Source organism: Giraffa tippelskirchi, chromosome 8 (genome assembly GCF_054371585.1).
Source record: "Giraffa tippelskirchi isolate mGirTip1 chromosome 8, T2T-mGirTip1v1.2.pri, whole genome shotgun sequence".
In the NCBI taxonomy this organism is placed as follows: Eukaryota; Metazoa; Chordata; class Mammalia; order Artiodactyla; family Giraffidae; genus Giraffa; species Giraffa tippelskirchi.
This window is the reverse complement of record NC_137282.1, coordinates 130,679,678-130,701,997: the sequence shown is the minus strand read 5'-3', so window position 1 is coordinate 130,701,997 and position 22,320 is coordinate 130,679,678. Positions and strand designations below refer to the sequence as shown.

The 22,320-nt window shown below is 49.5% G+C and overlaps 1 protein-coding gene across 3 annotated transcripts in view; it reads left to right on the top strand.

The window, feature by feature from the left end:
• Positions 1 to 15,594: 15,594 nt before the first annotated feature.
• The window catches only part of MOCS1 (molybdenum cofactor synthesis 1), a 386,238-nt gene continuing 379,512 nt past the window's right edge, over positions 15,595 to 22,320 (top strand). For 2 of the 3 annotated variants that reach the window (XM_081523253.1, XM_081523252.1), the window contains exon 1: positions 15,595 to 15,693. The gene's annotated coding sequence lies outside the window, so the exon portion shown is untranslated. Of the gene's footprint in view, positions 15,694 to 22,193; positions 22,287 to 22,320 lie in introns of all 3 variants that reach the window. The other variant, XM_081523254.1, reaches the window with a different exon arrangement.

Sequence of the window (22,320 nt, the reverse complement as noted above, 5' to 3'; positions counted from 1 at the left end):
CCTTACTGGCTCCTCCAGCCCTGTCTAATCACACGTGCTTTAGCAATACCTTCCCATGGCTTCCATGGCAACTGATGATGGGCTCTGTCCATCCATTCTCTGGGGCTGCACCTTGCTGAGTGCTGAAAGCATGTCTGCTCTACCCCTCTGGCTTTCCACACATGGAGCGCTGGAATAAATGTGGGGGATTAATTCAGCGAGTGGTCCCTCTGCTCAAGGCTCCTCCCCCTCTACTCCTGCACTCAGCCACCCCTCAGTGCCTCTAGGGGACTTTCCTGGTCACCCGCAGATCTTGAACACTCCTGTCCTTTTTGAGAATTTCCCAGTCTGGGAGTCCTGCTCTTGGAGTAAGAAACCAGGCTTTCTTCCCAGCCCCCATGACTGCTGAGGCACGGGTAGACCAGGACTCTGCCAAAGGGACTCCCCGTAGGAGGCTTGGGCTTGAGACAGGTGTGCAGGCACAGGTGCCAGGCAGCGTTTGTTTCATGTTCAGAGCCATGGCGGAGGTGTCTGGCTTCAGGGGGCCAGTGGTGGAGGTCCGGGACCCTGCACCGTGAATCAGCAGTGGGAGCTGTGACACGTGGGCCTGACCGCACAGCCATGGGGTCTTTGTGGGAGCAGAGCCAACGTGGGGGCTGGGCATCATTCCTGATCCTTCCCCAGAGTCTGGCTCCCCCAAAGGTCTGATGTCTTCTTATGATTAAACTACCCAGAGTTGATTTGCAAACACCCCAACTGACACAGCACTCCCTGGAGTAGGTCTGGAGTCTTGTTGATAGTGTGTGTGTGTTTTGTGTGTGTGTGTGTGCGTGGGTGTCCACACGGGCATGTACAGCAGTGAGTAACATACAACTCCTGCCCTTAGGCTTACAAATTAAATTTTATTTATCTATTTATGGCTGCTCTGGGTCTTCGTTGCTGTCCGCAGGCTTTTCTATAGTTGCAGCGAGTGGGGGCCACTCCCTGGTTGCAGTGCGTGGGTTTCTCATTGTGGTGGCTTTCCGTGTGGAGCATGGGCTCCAGGGCACACTGGCTTCAGTAGGTGTGGTGCACTGGCTTAGTTGCCCCTCAGCCTGTGGAATCTTCCTGGACCAGGGATCGGACCTGAGTCCCCTGTATTGGCAGGTGGATTTTCAACCACTGGACCACCAGGGAAGCCCTAAGCTTACAAACTGATAAGTAATGCTGGTGATGACAGTGAAGCTGTGTTGATGGGAAGGGGGCACAGTCTGAGCAGGAGGAAGTGGGTGACTGTGACCAAGACTCAGCGGGACCCTGCAGGGCAACCTGGAGGCCTGCCCCTCCGGAACCCCTAGAAATGCACGGGAGGAGGGGTGAGCAGGAAGGAGATGACTCAGCGTCCGCACCCGCGGCAGGAGATGGGGACTTGGGCTGCCTCCCTTGAGCAGGACGCAGGCATGCAGAAGACTTCTTTCTAGCTCCCAGGTCTGGACCCTCTGGCAGCTGCAGCGGCCCCTGCCACCTGCAGAGCTGCTGCCCTAAGTGCTCAGCCAGGCCTCTGTCCTCATCGGGGAGCCGAGTGGGGCATGTGGGGAATTAGGCTGCCATTGCCATCAACGTGCTCAACTCTGCGTGCCCTTGGCGGCCTCTCAACGAAGCGCCATCATTGCCCATCCTGCTCTGAAATGCAGCCTGGGGAGGCCCCTCCCTGCTTCTCCCCTCCCCCACCTCACTGTCTGCCTGTGCCCTCTTACCTGCCCCCACCTCTCTCCCAGCTCTCCCTTGCAGGTCGCTCACATCAGCCTCCTAACTCCCTCCCCTTTCTTTCCTCTCCCCGCCCCCCCCCCCCCCCCCCGTTCCCCCACCTCTCTTAGCCGCTTGTGGGCCACCTACTTTCTCTCCACCCTGGCCCCCAGCCCCTCCTCCCCTTTCCCGCCAGCCATTCTTTCCCAGGATCCCTGCCGGCCTCACTTCCCGCCCACCTCCCCTGTCTTCCAGCTCAGCAACCCAGGCAGAAAGGCACAGCAGGTGGCATTGTCATCCCCTCTCCTTGCAGGAGCTGTGTCACAGTTCTCAGGGAACGAATCAAATTCTCCCACATGCTGGGAAAGCCGACTGTCAAATGGACAGTTCAAAGAAGGAGGAGAGGGCGACAGTGGACTTGGGGGAAGTCAACTCCAGGAAACCCACACTCTCCTCCAGGACAGGGAGCATGGGTTTCTGTGTGGAGGCCACAGAATGATGAGGGCTGAAGTGGGCTGCAGGGAGAGGCATCCACTCTTGGCTCAGCATGTGTCTGCTGCCCTCTTTCTCTTCCCATCTCTCCGTTCTCTGCTCCTGTCTCTCTCTGTCTCGAGTCTCCCTTGGTCCCTTGCATCTCTGGCTCTGTGCAGTGTAGAGGGTGAGTTGGAGTAACTCCTCAGCATTAACCACTGCTTCTGTGTGGGAAGACGTTATCTTAATTGAGTCTCAGCTTGTTCACAGCCACTCTGCTGCCATAAATAATGGATGTCCAAATGGACTGTAAACCAGAGGGACTCAACGATGCCACGTGATGGGATTGCCACCAGGCTCTGCCTTCTGCGAGGAGCCCAACCTCCCTCTGTTACAACCATACATTATTAAATGTATGGTCCAATCCTGCCACAGTCAAACACCCAGAAAGTCCCATTGAGGAGTTGTGTTACTCTGTGGACAAAGGTGAAACTGTGGAGAAGGATTGGAAAATTGACCCCCATCCAACTGTTCCAAGGTGAGGGCAACAAGTGTCCTGCAGAAAGATATGGATCGCTTGGGTCTTCAGACCATCTTGTTTATGACAGCATCACTGGAACACTGGAGCTGACCCCCAGTCTGTCTCCTATGGGCACTGGCAGGTGGTCTTTTTGTCTATGACTTTAATCCTGGGGTATGAATCCTGTGACCATCTGCTCACCAGGTCCCTGATGACTGCATCCTTCTCTGTGTAAGAACAAGCTGCTGTTTAGAGAGTCCAAAGCTATTTAACACACTTTTCACACTTGTGCTGTTTGCAGAACCTCCCTCTGTTTGTAGAGCCCGCCAACAATTTCAGGATGAGGGCTATTTGCAGACCGATGCTGTTGGCTTACTTCTGCCCCCGGGATTCACAATCAGTGTCTCTGCTCCCACACAGAAGATGTCCCTCATCCCCAGGTCCCAGTTCCCACTGTGCATCCCCTCTCTGACGGCTCGGCCTGCCCCTGAAGTCTTCAACTCTGACCCGTGGACCACTCACGTCAAGGGTATCCCCCACCCACTCTTCCCCTAGGTCACAGCTATGCTCAGAAACTCCTCTGATGATGGTCTTCAAAACAAACTTCAGACCTTGAGATTTCTAGGGTAGGGGGGTGAAGGTACCCTGGGAGAGACCACTGTGTTGTTCAGCAGTGCCTGGTGGGTGCTTGTTCGCAGTACCCGGGGGCTGGCTTTTAAAGCTCAGGGCAAACACAAGGTATTAACGAATCTCAGTGTCTGCTTTCTTCTAACACATTCTTGTTGGTTTTGTTTTGGATGCCTGTGGGGTGGATGATAGGAAGCAAGCTGTGGTTGTTTAGTGGTTTTTAACTTTATAGCTCTGGTAATGTAGCTAAAGCCTGTTCAACTTCTGTTGCTATTGGTACCCAAACGCTTCAGGCAAATCATGCCCTGGTCTTCTGGTTATCTCCCGGATGGACCAGACTGGAAGCAAACTGGTTACTAGGATATTTGAGGTCCTCAGAGGCTCAGAGGATGGCCCCTCTGTGACCAGAGTCAGAGAGATCGCTTTGTTCAGTTATCACTGAGCTGAGCCTCCTGATGGGATAACCTTCACTTGGTTCCTCTCAATGCCCATGGGCTCACTGGTCACAGACAGATCCTGAAATTGCCACCATGCTGATGAATGATGCCACTAATAACAGCATCCATACAAGCCTGTGCACGGACAGCATTATCACAAACACGACTGCACTAGATGCTCAGTGAGCAGGAGAGAACCATAAACTTGGACAGATGTGTGGCGACTTCTCCAAAGGGCTGACCTCAAGTCTGCTGACTCCACACTCAGTGCTGGGGGCTCTGTTTAACCTGCTTCCAAGGAGGACTGCAGCTCCTGCAGGGCTCTCCGTGAATGCCCCAAGGTTCTTTTCAGAAAGTTGATGAGGATGTGTGCACAGTTCCCCCTGGGGCGAGGGTCTGTCGCCTTCAGGAGAGGTTCGTGGGGTGCAGGAGTGTTAGGACCGCATCTTGTCTCCCACGGCCAGCCCCCTGAACCAGGCCTTCCCTGGGGCTCATTTATTCACTTGGTAAGTATTTATCAAGCACCACAAGGTTCAGACACTGTTTTCGGTACTAGGGAAACAGGTGAGCGGGGTAGACAAGGTCACTGCCCTCAGGGAGGCTTTGTTCTAGTTGAGGAAGAGACAGGCAAGTGAGTCCAAATAACATAAATGACAAGGGGACTGCTTGGTTGTGAGAAGTGACGTGAGGGAATAAAGAGGATGACGGGATGCTGAGAAACAGGTGGGAGGTGGGGAAGGTGCCCCTGTGCAGGTGACGTGAGAGAGAACCTCCCTCCACCGTCAGACTGGGAGCCCCCTGAGGGTGGGTGCTCCCAGACCTGGACACCCAGCAGAGAAGGTACCATAAGCCCTCCACTCGGTCTAGTACGTGCCATGGAGGGAAGGGATATTCAGCCCCTCTGTTGCCTTGAAATATCGATGAGTCTGAAACGTTCTTTAATTTGGGGTGGGGGGGGTGGTCCTTCACTCAATTATGTAACAAATTCCTTTCCACTCCTGGCCTCTCCAGCCTCAAAACCCTGATCCTTCCTGCCCTTCCCGAAAGGGTTCCATCCCTTTCCAGTCCTACGGTTTCTTCCCCTGCATCATAGTCTAAGAATAAAGACTGTGGGCAAAAGCAGGACAGATTTCCATGCCCTCTGCCCTCCCACCTCCTCTGGCCCTCGGCTCTGCACCCCCTCTGCCCACCCACGAGCACTCAGCTTTAGAAAGCTCCAGCCGCCTGGCCCATTTCCCCCTTCACAGCTGAGCATGTAACCAAAATTGGCTGTTGTAATGGCAAACTAAACGGTGCCCTAATACCCAGATCCATCTTCCCGTAAAATAACTCATTATTCAGGCTCCAATTGCAGGGGATGGAATTAAGACAAGAACAGTTAAAGGAAGAACTGAAGAGCCAGGTAGCATTCAGGAAACGCAGGGGAAGGGCCAGCGAGGAAGGTGTGAGGGAGGGGGCTGGGCCTGCAGGGAGGGCTGGAGCATCAAGTCATTCCCCTCTTCTCCTTGAGAGGAAGGGGGGTGCCACCTTTGCAGTAAAAAAAAAAAAAAAAAAAGCAGAGGACTACTTTCCGGATGGTCCCGTGGTTAAGATCTTGCACTTCCAGTGTCGGGAGCCCAAGTTCAATCCCTGTTCCAGAATGATCCCACAGGCCACAGAGCAACTATGCTCACGTACCACAACTACCGAGCTCGCGTGCCTAGAGCCCACACGCCACAGCTAGAGAAAGCCTGCACCCAGCAAACAAGACCCAGTGCTGCCAGACACACACGCAAAACCAGGGCAAGCCAGCACCAGGCTACAGGGTTCCAACAGGAGTCCCTTTGTTCCTGTTGTCAGTGCTGAGGCCAGAACAGGTGACTCTGAATGGAGAGTGAGCCCCAGAGATGAGGGCCCGGGCCGTGACTCCTGGAATGAGGCTTAGTCTCAGAGAAGGGCCTGGGACCTCTGAAGATCACTCCAGGGAGAACAATGCAAGCAGACTTTAGGCACGTGGGAGCCAGTGGAGGAGAGAATGTGGGTGGAGGAGAGGTACCCTTGCCCACACGAGCGGTGGGGACCAGACCTGGTCTGGGGACCCACACAAAGGGTCAGCCTTCCTCCCCACTGCCGTCTGTTCTTATGTTGCTGGGCTGGGGCCAGAGCTCAGGAGGGGCTCCATAGAAAGCGAGGTGGTGGTGTTGGAGCAACTCTTCTCTCCTGACATTCATTCATTAAATGCTCCTTGTAGTCCCAGTATGTTTCTACCAGCCTGCCTCAGAAGATGTTCTAAGGAGAAGGACACTGGGCAGAGAGTTGGGAAGCCCAGGGTCAACTGCTGACTCTGGGACAAACTGGCCATGTGATCATGAAACTCGCCAGGTACCATTCTAAGTGCTGGGAAACAAAGACCAATAAAACAGTCACCCTCTGCCATCAAAGAACCATCCATGAGCATATGATAATTTGAAAAGTGAGCAAAATGTCAACCATGTCAGGGTCTCTCTTGCAGGGGGATCTTAATCAGCAATTCATGGACAATAGTAATAGCCACCACTTACTCTGGGTTCTTACTGACTAACTCAATCTTCACTGTAACCTTATGCTGCTACTGCTGCTGCTAAGTCGCTGCGGTTGTGTCTGACTCTGTGCGACCTCATAGACGGCAGCCCACCAGGCTCCCCCGTCCCTGGGAGTCTCCAGGCAAGAACACTGGAGTGGGTTGCCATTTCCTTCTCCAATGCATGAAAGTGAAAAGCGAAAGTGAAGTCGCTCAGTCATGTCCGACTCTTGGCGACCCCATGGACTGCAGCCTACCAGGCTCCTCCGTCCATGGGAGTTTCCAGGCGAGAGTACTGGAGTGGGGTGCCATTGCCTTCTCCATGTAACCTTATGAGGCAGATATAAACTAACCTTCTTTTCTAGGTGAGGGAGCTGAGGTACAAAGAGGTTAACAACTGTCCCAAGTTCGTGCAGTCACTAAGTGGTACAGCCAGGATTCAAACCAGAACTGCCTGTTCTCCCAGCCTGTGCTTCACGGTCACCCTCAGCAGATAGACTCGGAAACTTGGTATGGGAAAATAGAAACTGCCTTCCTCCAGCCCCAGGCAGGTGGAGGCGACTCACTTCCTACCAGGCAGCTTCATCCCAAGAAGGATCAATTCCTTCCCCTGCATCTGCTTTGTGTGATAATAAGGGGAAGACGGGTGTCTTACAAATAAATGCACCTTGCAAGAGAAAAAGAAAGGAACAGGGCTTTGCCCAAGTAGGCCCAGCCCGTGGCAGAATCGGAAAGCATGTCAGTTTTTCTGTGATGTTTTCCAAGCTGTCTCTAAGTGATAGCGGAGGGGTGGACAGAGTCTGTGACTGTGGACTAATGATTCATACTCCTTGAAACTCTATCTTCTCATCTGTAAAGCGAGCAGATTGAATTATGGTCACTTACTCTTCATTCTGTGTCCCAGACTCCCTTTCCCTTCCACCGTCTCTCTCCTCTTCTTCAGTCCTATCAGACATCACATCCACCGGTGTTGTATCAGAAACTGGTTCAGGCACTGGGCCTGGCAGGCAAGCAGTTCCCATCACACATATCAGATGGCTGTATCTTCATTAATTAGGAATCAATTCAGCTATCTATATCTGAAAGATACAAAATAATAGTAGCTAAAATAAGACAGAAGCTTACTGCTATTGCAAAAGAAATTCAAAGATGAACCAAGGACACAAATAGGGTGGATCTTCAGTGTCAGGGACCTGGGGTCCTTCCACTTGTGTCCCTCTCTGGTGACTCAGATGGTAAAGAATACACTTGCAATGCAGGAGACCTGGGTTCGACCTGTGGGTCAGGAAGATCCTCTGGAGAAGGGAATGGTTCCCACTCCAGTATTCTTGCGTGGAGAATTCCATGAACAGAGGAGCCTGGTGGGCTATAGTCCTTGGGGTCTCAAAGAGTTGGACATGACTGAGTGACTAACACTAACTATACTTGGCATGTGACTGCCAGCTCATGGTCCAAAATGCCAGCTAGAGCCCCAGCCTTTGCATCCATATTCCAACTAGCAAGTAAGAGAAAAGAAATTAAGAAAATTATGCCTTCTCCTTTTAAGGAAGGCTTCACAGAAGTCCCACATAACACTTCCACTTAGGTTTCATCGGCCAGAATCGAGTCATACGGACATAGCTGAATACAGGAAGGATGGCAATATAGTTTTATATGTAAGCTGAGTTTCAAGCCCTGTGCTCAGCTAGGGGATTTGTTGCTACAAAAGAGGGGAGAAATGGATATTTTGTAGACACTAAGCTGTCTTTGCCACTTTCTCTTGACTTTAAGTGTGCTGATACTCAGGTTGATTGAAATTATCATCTGGGAGGTATATCACAGAAGATGGGCCCTGGCATAAGCATCTAAGACCAGGATCTCAGAGTTCTATTTAGACTGGGGGAAGTTGAAGCTGTGGTCAATGGCATGAGTCAGGAACTTCAAGGGTGTGACATGACAGCCACACTGCCTGCCCAGGACCTTGAAACTTCCTGTGCCCTGGACCTGAGGCAGATCCAAACCTCAGGGACTAAGTTCCCCAGCTGTGGGGTTTGGGACAGTAAACAAGGAACCAGGCTGCTCACTACACCAGGCACATGGTCTGGGAGAGAGGGGGAGTGAACAAATGGAACATGTCAGCTGCTTGGACCCAGGATGGAAACATCTGGACCCCTCTTCAGGAGCAGCAGCTGACTCATGGCCTAGGGGTGGGTCCCCAGAGCAGGCAGAGCTGGGCATGCTTGAGGAATGGGAGGAGGGGCCTCCTGGAAGCTGGCTAATAGAAAGCCCCCCACTCCTGGCAACGGAAATGGTATTCTAAACAGAATAAAGCTTGGGAGGCAAAACAAAGCTATTCCGCTGAATAAATGTTCTGTATTAAAGCAGCCGGAATAGCGATGAATTAAACATCAGGTCTGAATGAAGGGAAAATGCTGTGATTTATAATTGCTTCAGGCAGGAGGCAGCCTGGGAAGGAAGCTGAGGCTCCACTAGGGACCAGGTTTCCCCACAGAGCTGCGGAGGCACAGAGAGGAGATGTGGGCTGTCTTTTGGTGGGGAGACTGGGATGGAGTCTTCTAGAAAAGCAGGCTGCCTGGGGAGATGAAAGGAACACATTCGGCCAGCCAGGAGGCCCAGCTGCGGCTTAGCTCTGTATGACCTTGGCTAAGTCACTTGGCGTCTCTGACCTCCTTGGCCCACTTGTCTGATGGAGAAAATGACACCTGTCTCATCTCACTTGGTCCTTGGGAGGGTGAAGGGAGGTAACGGGGGATGGAGGTTCTGCGAATGTAGTGTGCTGTCACTACTTCTTGGTCCCAGCGTCGCTGTGAAGGCAGCGATGACACCAGTTCTGAGTCTTCTGGCTTCCCTTAGGTGATCGGTATTTGGGGTGGCAGAAGGCAGAAAGGGATAGAACAAGAAGTATTGGCCAGTGCTGGGAAATGCCGCTCAGGAGGTGCCTATCAGAACAGCTCCGTGGTGTCAGACCAGCTCCACTTCCTACAGGCAGTGGCATGTAGTGGTTGAGATCTTGAGGGCCAGGCGTGGAGTCCCAGCTCCCCCACATGTTAGTGTGTGAGCTCAGGCAAGTTAGGAAGCTTCTCTGCACCTCCATTCCTTCCACTGTAAGATCAGTACAGTCATGGCACCTCACTGCAGAGTGTCCTTGTGAGAATTAAATGAGTTAATACAAGTAAAACACTTGTAGCGCTGCCTGGCACATAGACACGTCCCTGTAATTGCTAGCTCTTATTAAGTTTCTAATACTGAGCACATCAACTAAATATCTAGAAAAGAAGCCACGAGCTGGCTTCACAGGCTCCGGAAGGCTGCCGAAACTGTGCTACTCATACTGTGCTCTGAGCAGGGGTCTCCTGGGGATCTTGTTAAAATGCAGATTCTGAATCGGCAGGTCTCTGGTGGGGCCCGGGATTCTGCATTTCTAAGCAGCTCCCGGGTGATGTTGGGACCACACATTGAGTAGCAAGAGGCAAAAGGATGCTCCGTAGTTGAATCCCCATGGCGCCCACCTCGTCCAGTCCATGTAGGGCTATTTCAGGAGGCTGCTGGGTCAGCAGGTCTGCACTGCTGCGTTCTGTCCCAACCACCCCCACTCCCTACACCCCCACCCAGGAGTTGCCTTCCTGAAAGAAGGAATCATCAACCTACAAGAGGGATGAGTCTTGATTTTCAACTGACAGGATTTTATCAGCACACACGCACACACACACACACACACCCAAAAGTCTCAGGCAATCTGTCTTGCTGGGATATTCCTGATCTATTACAAACGACACAGAAATCCATCCCTAAAAATTCCCAGCAGCTGACGATGGTGCCAAGGCTGCTGGGAGAAAAGTGATGAGTGGGTGGGTGTAGCTGTGGGCAAGTCCCCACTGGAAGCTTGGATCCTGGGGGGCTGGCAAACCTGTCCCTTTTGGGCTGTGTACCCAGGGGCAACTAACCTGCCCTGAGCCTGGATTCTGCAGCAGTAAGTGGGGGCCCCCTACCCCACCCGCTGCTTTGTAGAGCAGTGTGCATGGGTATGAAAAATTGTCCAGGGTTGACTGTCAAGTGAAGAAAGCAAACTGCAGAAAAACTTAATTCTATTAAAAATGTACAATAACATACATTTGCAAACTCATGGGAAAGTCTGCAAGAAAATAGACCCCAGGGAGTAGTTATTTTGGGGAGGGGGAGATGAGATTAGGAGAGCCTTTTTTACTGTCAATATTATGGGTTTCTATATTGTTTGATTTTTAAAATAGTGCGTGTGCATTACTTTTGTAATCTGAAAACCTCCATTTAGGGCTTCCCTCTAGGCTCAGTGGTAGAGTCCATCCACCAAAGCAGAAGACACAGGTTGGATCTCTGTGTCGGGAAGATCCCAGATCCCACATGCAGTGGAGCAGCTAAGCCCATGCATCCAACTATTGAGTCTGTGCTCTAGATCCTGGGAACGCAACTACTGAGCCCTCACACCACGACTATTGAAACCTGCGCCCTAGAGCCGGTGTTCAGCAACAAGAGAAGCCACTGCAATAAGAAGCCCATGTACCGCAGCTAGAGAGTAGCCCCCACTTGCCACAACTAGAGAAAATCTCTTGCAGCAGGTGAAGATCCAGCATAACTAATAAATAAAACAGGTTACAGTTTCTGGTCTTACATTTAAATCTTTAATCCATTTTGAGTTTATTTTTGTGTATGGTGTTAGAAAGTGTTCTAGTTTCATTTGTTTACATGTGGCTGACCAGTTTTAAAACTCTTAGAGGAAAACATAGGCAGAACACTCTCTGACATAAGTCACAGCAAGATCCTTTATGACCCACCTCCCATAGTAATGGAAATAAAAGCAAAAATAAACAAATGTGACCTAATTAAACTTAAAAGCTTTTGCACAATGAAGGAAATTCTAAGCAAGGTGAAAAGGCAGCCTTCAGAATGGGAGAAAATAATAGCAAATGAAACAACTGACAAAGAATTAATCTCCAAAATATACAAGTAGCTCATGATACCAGAAAAACGAACAACCCAATCAAAAAAGTGGGCCAAAGAACTAAACAGACATTTCTCCTAAGAAGACATACAGATGGCTAATAAACACATGAAAAGATGCTCAATATCATTATTAGAGAAATGCAAATCAAAACCACAATGAGGTATCATCTCATGCCAGTCAGAATGGCTGCCATCAAAAAGTCTACAAACAATTAATGCTAGAGAGGGTGTGGAGAAAAGGGAACCCTCTTACACTGTTGGTGGGAATGCAAACTAGTACAGCTTCTATGGAGAAGGAGAACTGTGTAGAGGTTCCTTGAAAAACTGGAAATAAAACTGCCATACGACCCAGCAATCCCACTATTCAGCATACACACTGAGCAAACTAAAATTGAAAGAGACACATGTACCCCGATGTTCATTGCAGTACTGTTTACAATAGCTAGGACATGGGAGCAACCTGGATGTCCATTGGCAAATGAATGGATAAGGAAATTGTGGTACATATATACAATGTAGTATTACTCAGCTATAAAAAGGAATGCATTTGAGTCAGTTATAATGAGGTGGATGAAAATGGAGCCTATTGTAAGAGTGAAGTAAGTCAGAAAGAGAAACACCAATACTGGATATTAACGCATATATATGGAATTTAGAAAGATAGTAATGATGATACTATATGCAAGGCAGCAAAAGAGACACAGATGTAAAAAACAGGCTTTTGGACTCTGTGGGAGAAGGCAAGAGTGGGATGATTTGAGAGAATAGCATTGAAACATGTATATTACCATATGTGAAACAGATGATCTGTGCAAGTTCAATGCATGAAGCAGGACACTCAAAGCTGGTGCGCTGGGAAAATTCAGAGAAATGGGGTGGGGAGGGAAGTGGGAGGGGGGTTCAGGATGAGGGGGACACATGTGCATCTGTGGCTGATTCACGTCGATGTTTGGTAAAAGCCACCACAATATTGTAAAGTAATTATGCTTCAATTAAGATAAATTAACTTAAAAAAAAACCAGTTTGTAGAACCATTTACCATAAAAACCTCCATTAAAAAAATCTGCTTACAGATGACCAGCTTTAAAGGCCAGCGTAGAGAGAGCCTTTGGCACTGTCCCTTCTCCTGACCAGAACAGATCATAGACTCTGGGGTCAGAGAGCCTGGATGAGAATTTTGCCTTGTCCCTCACTAGCTGTCAAACTTGAGCAGGTTCCTCCGTCTCCTCGTCAGCAAACTGAAACTGATAATAACACCTAAACCAGGAGGTCAGCATCCTGAGCACCTGAGGACAGAGTGGTACCCACCCCCCACAGGAGGGAGGAAGGGGAGAAGTGGGGAGGGTCAGTCTACGAGAGAGGCTGGGTACCCCATTAAGCTCTTAGTGTAACAGTTGGGGTTTTCTCTGACTGACAAGGAAAGGAACAGATCCTGTTGCCCAGACTATGGCATAGCTCTGATCACCCCCCATTCCAGCCTGAAAACTGTCATGCCTCTGAGCCTCTGCTCATGCTGTTCCCACTGCCTGGGATGCCCTTTCCTCTACCTCCTACTTCCTGCTCACCTTTCAAGACTTGGCTCCTTCAGGAATCTTCCCTGAGACCCCTGCCACAGTTGGGGAGCAGTGGCCCCTCTTGGGTGTTCTTTCAATTGGCTACATTTCTCTAAATCCTTAGGCTCACCCGTCTGCATAGGAATTACTTGTTGCCTTGTTTGTTTCCCATTTAGGACTGAGAATTGGGCTGGTGTGGGTATCATTCACTTTCTAATCCCTGGTATCTGGCACAGTGCCGGGCACGCATTTCTATCTAACTTTCAGCTTTTTACGACTTTTTATTTAAGCTCCTTAGATTACACTGAGATTTCCTAGCTGTGCCAATATGAATCCTGTGCTATAAGGAAGGGGCAAAAAGGAGAAGGTGGGATTTCTAGGGTGGTGGTGATGGCGTGGTGCCCTCTAGTGGCCAGGTGCAGGGCTGGCTGCAGCATTCAGGTGGGAGAAAGATGGTAGGGGTCAGTGGGATTGAGGAGCTCCATAAGACCAGTAACCGTCCCTGGAAGCAAGTCAACTGGTGGGAGTGCGCTTTATCAGCCCTTTTGGCCTCCATGGACCCAAGTAGGCGCTGTGGTTTGGCTTAAAATCAACAGATTATCGTGAGGAAGCTCAGAGACTGCCCCCTTGTGGAGAGAAAGAAAGAGGCAGCCACCTGGCGGTGCCTCAGGGCTGTGCCCAGAGGAGGATGAAGCAAAGATCCTACAGGTGAGGTGCATCTCTGGCCCAGGGGCTTCATGTCTCCTGCCCAGACCTTGACGTAGGCCAGTGAAGAACAGAAGTCCTTCAGCTAGGGGGACTGGATCCATTTTCTCTTGCAGGAAAATCATATTTGAAAGCCCCTGGCTCCACCCAGCATCCTTCCAGTCCTGACATCCAGGGATCCATGAGTCTTCCTCAGTTCTCCATGACCCCTTCTCTAAAGCCTCTCCCAGGGCTATGGTTAGAACATGTCATCTGCTCCAAGAGACGTTAAGACATTTCCTAGGGATATAACCATACAGGATAAAACTGAGAGAGAAAGTGTCAAACACCAAATTACTCAAACAATGCTTTTCTTCAGGTCCTGTGAGGAGTTTCCAAACTCACAGAAGTCATCTTGTCCAGCCCCTTGCCCCGGACCCACATAAACCAGAGTTGGCAGACACTGGTCAGGGTCTTCTCCTTTCTGGTCATGTGACACCAGTGGCATTATCAGACCTCTTTCATCTTACGACACCTCTAGGGCCTCACATTTCCCAGTCGCCCTTTGTGTCTGGCCCTTTATGGGACCAGGGAGGGGCCCACTGAGGTGTCCTGAGAAGAGGGACAGCCAAGGGACGTGATGACGTCAACAGAAGCCCAACCACCTCCTTCAACCTATCACTCCTTTTAAACGGCGGTTCACTGCCTGGAGTCTAACTTGAGTCTTTCTTGCTGCTATAGGAACCCAGATCCCCTCGTTCTGTCCCCCAGAGTTGGAGAGGTGCTCATTAGCCTCTGCCTGCCTCCCCCAGCCTTGTTTAACTCCCACCCACCCCCTAGGCTTTTTCTACAAGTTCTATTTTTTTCCCAACTTTTCATCATTTCTCCTATTGGCTCTGGCTCCCCTCCAAAACCTCCAAATCCTTCCAAAATGTGACAGCTAAAATAAGACGCCGGGAGAAGGCCAAGTGCAGTGGGATGATTGCACCACGTCTCGCATGTGCGGCTTCCTCCTTCCTGGGCCCTGTCCCAGTGCTGGAGGCTGGCCCCTCCCTGAGGGTATTATCAGGCTCATGGTCCCTATGACCCTGGGTCCCCTTAGGTCTTCTCCTCGCCTCCTTCTGGACGGGCGGGGTTTGTGCTTAACTTCTGAAAGCCTTGCCTTGCATTTCATCTGTCCTAAGTGGATCGTTTTTCTAATCCATCAAGCTTCTCCTGAGCTATATTCTGCCTCCCTTGGATTGAGTGTTTTCCTTCTAGTGCTCCAGTAAAAGCCAGGTTCTAGTTCCGGTCTTGTTATTATTCATTTTTTTTATTCACTCATCGAATTAGTCAACAGCTTCTTTCCCCCTTGGTGTCAGCCACTCGGCTAGCTTAGGGATAATGCCATGATACTAAAGCAGTTCCTGGCCTCCGTGGAGATCACAGTCTCAGCGAGGACCACAGAAATGCAACCAGGGCTGCCCTGGTGGATACAGAAGTACATAAGAGGGGAACTGATATGGTGGGAGGACCTATTATAGCATACAGCATCTATATTGAGGTAATGTCAAGTATGCCGTGGTTAAAAAAAATCAGAAAACCCTTCAAAATCTATCTTTTTTAAAATTAATTTTTATTGGAGTACAGTTGCTTTACAATGTTGGATTAGTTTCGACTGTTCAGCAAAATGAATCAGCCATACATGTACATATATCCCCTCCCTTTGAGACTTCCTTCCCATTGGGGTCACCACAGAGCTTTATGTAAGTAGAGTTCCCTGTACTATACAGTATGTTCTCAGTAGTCACAAATCTCAGCATCCTAATGCAATAAAGATTTTTCTCACACACACATTCCATTGTTGGTTGTGTGATCCGCTAATGGGATCAAGGCTGGGAATCAAGGCTGCTTCTGTCTTGTGGCATCGTGTTCAATACGCCCCAGCTTCCAGGTGACCGTGGCAGAGAAACAAGAGCCCAGAACGTCACACCTGCTTTTAAACGCCTTGGACTGAAGAGACGCGGGAGGCTCCTGCTCACACGCCATTGGCTGGTTCTGATCACGTGGGCCCTGCTGGGCGCAGGGGAGGCTGGGAGATGCAGCCTTGCCAGGGGTTAGAGGAGGAGACGGGTTGGTGTTCCGACGGCCTTGACTCTCCTGCAGTGAATTACGTGGCCAGAGCCCAGAACGAGAAGCTCGGTGAGTCCTCCATCACCACAGTCAACCTTTTTTCCTCCACCATCTGCCTTCAAGGCAGTTCTTCGTCCTAAAGAACCGGGCCAGGGCCAGAGGCCTGCCATGTCCGGTCCAGGGAAAGGCTCGCGATGGGGGTCCCAGCCTTGCGGCGGTCAGCGGAGGCCTGAGTCCGACCCCCAACTGGCCGTGGGGTTTTGGCTCAGTGGCCTCGCAGCAGGTGCAGGGTGGTCTGGCGATCCCGTTGTGTTGGTCTTGGGCCTGTTAGCCTCAGTCCTTGCCCCGGTTTTCCGTCTGCCTTCTCCAGACTCCTTTTCAGCAGGGTTTCATGGCCCAGGCTGAGAGCACAGGGTCAGGAAAGACGCCGCGGGGTCTGGGCCCCTCTCTCCCTGCCGGGGGTCAGGTCCGGCCTAGCTGTGGCTCTAGCTGTGGCCTCGCTCTCGTCCCAGCTGTTCTGGTGGCTCCAGCTTCCAGGCTCTGCCAACACACACCCTCTCCTTTCTCCCCCGACTCATCCCTCCCCTCACCCCGTAGCCTCAGAGCTGACCATGGCTTCTGGATGCTGCTAATTTCTAAGTGGCGCTTCCCAGGTGGCTCAGTGGTAAAGAATCCACCTGCCAATGCAGGAGAAATAAGAGATAAAGGTTTGATGCCTGGATTGGGAAGATCCCCTGGAGGAGGGCATGGCAACCCACTCCAGTATTCTTGCCTGGAGAATCCCGGTGGACAGAGGAGCCTGGCGGGCTACAGTCCATGGGGTGGCAAAAGAGTCGGCCATGACTCAGCAACTAAATAACCATAACAATTTCTAAGTTGCTTTCCTGCTCTTTTTGACTCTCTGACTCCTCCAGTATCTATGTGACCAGGCCCCAGCATTACATTCCCTCCACTGTGTACTTAAATTGATTTCTGATTTCCTGTTTAGATCCTGCCTGATATGCCAACTACTTGGCAGAACCCTAGTTAGGGTGGTGGGAGGGGGTGGGCAGGAGTGGGTGTAAAGTGAGGTGTTAACAGCAGGAAAAGTAGAAATCAGGTACAAATGATGAGCCTGTCCCCTCTTTGTCGCCTCCAACGCAGACCTTCCCCACCCCACCCCTCCAGACTGGTTCTTGGCAATAGAAGGTGGGGGAGGGGGCTAAACATGCATTAAAACAAGATCCGGCTGACGCCCTCCTGGGCTGGTCGTGCTCAAGCAAAAGAATAAATAGGCAGAGCTGAGCCCTCTGAATTAGAACAGAATTTTCCAGGCACCCCCCCTCCCCCAAAGCCCTGTGCTGGGAAAGCTCGTGGGGGAGATGTTTGGGCGCAGGCAGGGCCTTGCCGCACGGCATAAATCACCCCAAGAAGGCGACCAGCTTCTCAGCCAATGGGCTGGACTAACTCTGCCATCCATCTTGGCCCGGATCACTGCGGCCCTGGGCTGGCAGGCAGCAGACAGCCGAAGTTCTCTGTATGCAGAAGAACAGCTCTGAGTCGGGGAAATAAATAAAATCAGAAACCGTAAATAAACCCACTGGCCTCACCGGAAGTGAACAAGCGGCCCCCTGGGGAGCTGGGTGCTGGTTCCAAGGAGGTGATTAAATTCTACGCCAACCCAGCACCGCCCCCCCCACTCCCCGGAAAGGCAGGGCAAGGACTTGGTGGCTGTGGGAGAGGATAAGAACACGCAGTACTTCTAAAAACCCGAGGGATTTCAGAGTGAGAATCAGAACTTGAAAACTGCAGGGGGCCTTCCGGTGGTTCTCAGCCCCAGCCGCACAGTGGGATCACCTGGAGGGCATTTGCAGAGGAAAGAGAGAGCAAAGCCAGGCTCCCCCCTTCTCACTGCTGAAGACGCTGACTCAGGCCGGATGGGGCCTGAGCCACTCAGGGGAAGAGCTCCTGGAAAGGCCCTCCAGTCCATTAGCTTCAGGCTCCACCGATAAAGAACTCGGGGGCTCTGAGAGCAGGGGCCAAGGGTTCCTCCACTCCAGTCGGATCACACAGCTCTTTTCCGCATGCATGGAAGAAATCAAGTTAAAATAGAGAATGTTCTGTATTTAAAAGTTGCCCCCTCCCCATAAACATTTCCTTTCCTTCTGGCACCTGCTGCTGCTTGCCTGCCAGTAGCCAGTGAGAGAGCTGTATGAACAGGAACTCCCAGAAGCCAGAGATCACATAAACTTTGATCACTTTTTTTTTTGGAGGGGGGAGGGGCGGTAAGCCATTGTGCTTAAGCTTATGTTTCTGTATTGTGTTTCTAGCAGAAATTTAATTAAAGGTAGCCTTCTATGCAATGTACGCTCTGGATAACAAAATCAGGTAGCAGTTCCCTCAAATCTTCTTTAGAAGAAAGTGGGTTAGGTGTGAATAAATATGACTCCATCTTTTGACCGTCCTCAAGGTATCCATAACTTAGGTGGTACAGCCCTCCTAGAGGTCAGGACACATCCCAGAATTAGTCCAGCAGGGGGTGAATGTCAGCCCCACTGCTAATTAAACAAGTGACCTTGAATGAGGTGACTAACATCTCTGTGCCTTAGTTTTCCCACATGGGGGCTAATAAAAAGTACCCACTTCATGTGGTTGTTCTGAGGACTAAATAAGTCTGTGTATTTAAAAGCCTTTCAGCAGCACCTGGCGCTTAGTAATGCTATTAGCTAGATACATTTTAGGACTCAGCGGGGGTGTGGGATAGCAGTTAGTATCTTTAGAGAGGATGCTTTAGTCAAAGGATTGGTCCTTTATCCGTTCTTTCCTTTTTTTTTTTTAAACTTTTTTGAGAACAGTTTTAGGTTCACAGCAAAACTGAAGGGAAGGTTCAGAGATTTATCATGTACTCCCACGTGTGCGGAGCCTTCCCATTATCAAGATCACCCACCAGAGAGCTGCCTTTGTTGCAGCCGATGAACTTATACTGACATCGTTATCACCTGAAGTCCATAGCTGGCCTTGGGGTTCACTCTTTGTGTTGCACATTCTATGGGTTTGGACAGATGTTTGCTATAATGGCACGTAGCCATCATTACAGTAGCGTACAGGACATTTTTGCTGCCCTAAAAATCCTCTGTGCTCCACCTATTCATCCCTTCCTTCCCTCTAGCCCCCGGAAACCACTGATTTTTTATTATCTCCATAGTTTTGCCTTTTCCAGAATGTCATAAAGCTGGAAACATACAGTAGGTAGCTTTTTCAGATTGCCTTCTTTCACTTAATAATATGCATCTAAGTTTCCTCTGGAGAAGGCAATGGCACCCCACTCCAGTACTCTTGCCTGGAAAATCCCATGGACGGAGGAGCCTGGTAGGCTATAATCCATGGGGTCGCTAAGAGTCGGACACGACTGAGCGACTTTACTTTCACTTTTCCCATTCATGCACTGGAGAAGGAAACGGCAACCCACTCCAGTATTCTTGCCTGGAGAACCCCAGGGATGGCAGAGCCTGGTGAGCTGCCGTCTATGGGGTCGCACAGAGTCGGACACGACTGAAGCGACTTAGCAGCAGCAGCAGCAAGTTTCCTCCACATCTTTTCATGGCTTGATAGCTCATTTCTTTTTAGCACTGAATAGTATTTCATTGTCTAGATATACCAGTTTACTTACCCATTCACCTACGGAAGGGCATCTTGGCTGCTACTGAAGGACATCAATTACGAATAAAGCTGCTATAAACATTCATGTGCAGACTTTTGTGTGGACATAAGTTTTCAGTTCCTATGAGTAAATACCAAGGAGCATGATTGCTGGATTGTATGACTGGAGTATGTTTAGTTTTGTAAGAAACTACCAATCTGCATTTCGAAGAGACTGTACCATTTTGCATCCCCACCAGCAGTGAATGAGAGTTTCTGTTTCTCCAGATCCTTGCCTGAATTTGGTATTGTCAGTGTTCCAGATTTTGACCATAGGAGTAGATGGGCAGTAGTAGTTTCCTGTTGTTTTAATTTGCATTTTCCTGATGGTATGAGGTGGAGCATGTTTATTTTTTACTGAAGTATAGTTGACTTACAATGTGCCAATCTCTGTTGTGCAGCAAAGTGACTCAGTAATACAGGTATATATGTTCTTTTTTAATATTCTTTTTCATTATGGGTTATCACAGGCTATTGAATATCCTATGCTATGAATTAGGACCGTGTTGTTTGTCCATTCTAAATGTAACAGTTTGCACCTTCCAACCCCAGACTCCCAATCCGTCCATCTCCTCCCCAGCGTTGGCAGCCACAACCAGTCTGTCCTCTATTTCTGTGAGTCTGTTTCTGTATTATAGGTAGGCTCACTTGTGTTGTATTTTAGATTCCACATATAAGTGATATATGGTATTTGTCTTTCTGACTTACTTCACTTGATATGATCATCTCTAACTGCATCCTTGTTGCTGCAAATGACATTGTTTTGTTCTTTTCACGGCTGAGTAATATTCCATTGCATGTATGTACCACATCTTCCTTATCCATTCATTTGCTGATGGACGTTTAGGTTGTTTCCATCTCCTGGCTATTGTGAATAGTGTTGCTGTGAACTCAGGGGTGCGTGTATCTTTTTGAATTAGAGTTTTGTCTGAGTATATTCCCAGGAAGGGGATTACTGGATCATAGGGTAATTCTATTTTTAGTCTTCTGAGGAACCTCCATACTGTTTTCCATAGTGGCTGCCCCAACTTATATTCCCATCAACAGTGTAGGAGGATGAGGTGGAACATATTTTTATGTACTTATTTGCCATCTGAATATCTTTTTTGATGAGGCATCCGTCAAGGTCTTTGGTCTATTTTTTAGTTGGGTTCTTTGCTTATTTTTGAGTTTTTAGAGTTCTTTGTGCATTTTGAAAACAGTTTTATTTTTTATCAGATGTCTTTTATTATTATTTTCTCCCAGTCTATGACTTGTCTTTTCATTCTCTTGACATAATTTTTTAATCACATAATAACACACGAATCATTCTTTTAAAACTCCAAACAATGCAGCAGGATATGGAGTGAAAAAGCCTCTTGGGACCCACCTCTCCTCCATGTGACTTCTTCCTGGAGAGAGACCCACTGCTCTCCAAGCAGCTTGAGTACTGCTAAGATTTTTCTGGAAATCCACAGGTAATTAAGACACAGATCCTGCTCTTTAGGGATTAACAAACAGTCTGGGAAGAGGTCAGACAGACAAGAAAAGAAAACAGTAGTGAGTGGTGACTGGAAAAGGCATCGAAGAGGAAGATGCAGATGTAGTGTTTCCAGCATTACCTGTGGAAGGTGCCAGGTAAGGAGCTAGACCAGTGATTCTCCAAGTGTGGGCCTCCAGCCAGCAGCATCAGCATCATGTGGAAGCTTGTTAGAAAGGAGAGTCTGAGGCCCACCCAGACCTTCCCTAGACAAATATCATATGATATCGCTTATGTGTGGAATCTAAAAAAATGGTACAAATGAACTTATCTACAAAACAGAAACAGAGTCACAGATGTAGGAAACAAACTTATGTTTACCAGGTTGGGGGGGGGTGATAAACTGGGAGGTTGAGATTGATATACACACTGCTATATATAAAATAAATGACTAATAAGGACCTACTGTATAGCAGAGGTAACTCTACTCAATACTCTATATGGGAGAAGAATCTGAAAAAGTGTGGATATATGTTTATGTTTAACTTTGCTGTACACCTGAAACTAAATACAACATTGCAAGTCAACTATACTCCAGTAAAAATTTAAAAAAAAGAAGCAGCAGCAGCTCTGGGGTGGGGCCCAGCTATCTTGAGTTTCCCAGCCCTCCAGGGGACTCGGATGTACCTGAAGGTTGAGAGTCACTTGCCCTAGACAAGCTAGCATGAGCTCCTTCTCTGAGACTCCCTCTTCTCCCTCCTGTAAACCCGGAAGGGCTATAGATAAAATGAGCACAGCCCAGGAAGATGCTGCTGTGGCCTTGAGCTCACCACAGGGTCAGTGAGGGGAGGAGCCAAGGGCACAGAGCTCCCCCCTGGGGGGGCGGGCAGGGGTGGAGAGGAATCACTTTACTCTTTGCCCCCAACCCTTTCCTGGGTGAACTGTCACTACACACCGCATAACGGATCCCTCCAGAGGACCCGGCAAAGTGCACACACCATTCCTAATGAATGAGCCCATGTCCTGTGCGAGGCAGATAGAGGTGGGACAGATTAGCCCTGGTTATGGAGTTAAAGTCAAGTTCATTTGTTTGCAGGAAGTCAGAGTCTCTACATACAGAGCAGAGAAGGTGGCAGCCTATTTCCTTGGTTGTGAGTCATGTTGTGTGTGGCCTGGGCTCCAGGCATGCCTATGTATATTTTCTTGTAGACATTCTCAGGAGAGAAAAAGGAACACAGATCATATTTTCATGTAGACATTCTCAGGAGAGAAAGAGGAACACTGATGCTTTGTCCCAGAGCCTGAGACCCTGACTGGGCAGAGTCAGGGCTGGGACCCTCCCAGGACCTAGTTCTGGCTCGACCCCCAGCCTTGTGTGGAGCAGGGAGCTCTGTGAGTCTCTCAATATGAGCTAATGATTTCTTCTTTCAAGATTCACCTACTTCTGGACTCTCACGTGTTAAGATCACAAAGCCTGAGCCGTGACCTGAGAAGCTGAACTGGAGGTTTCCCGAATGACTTGAAGGTATATAATCATGGCACCACATGCAGGCCAGACT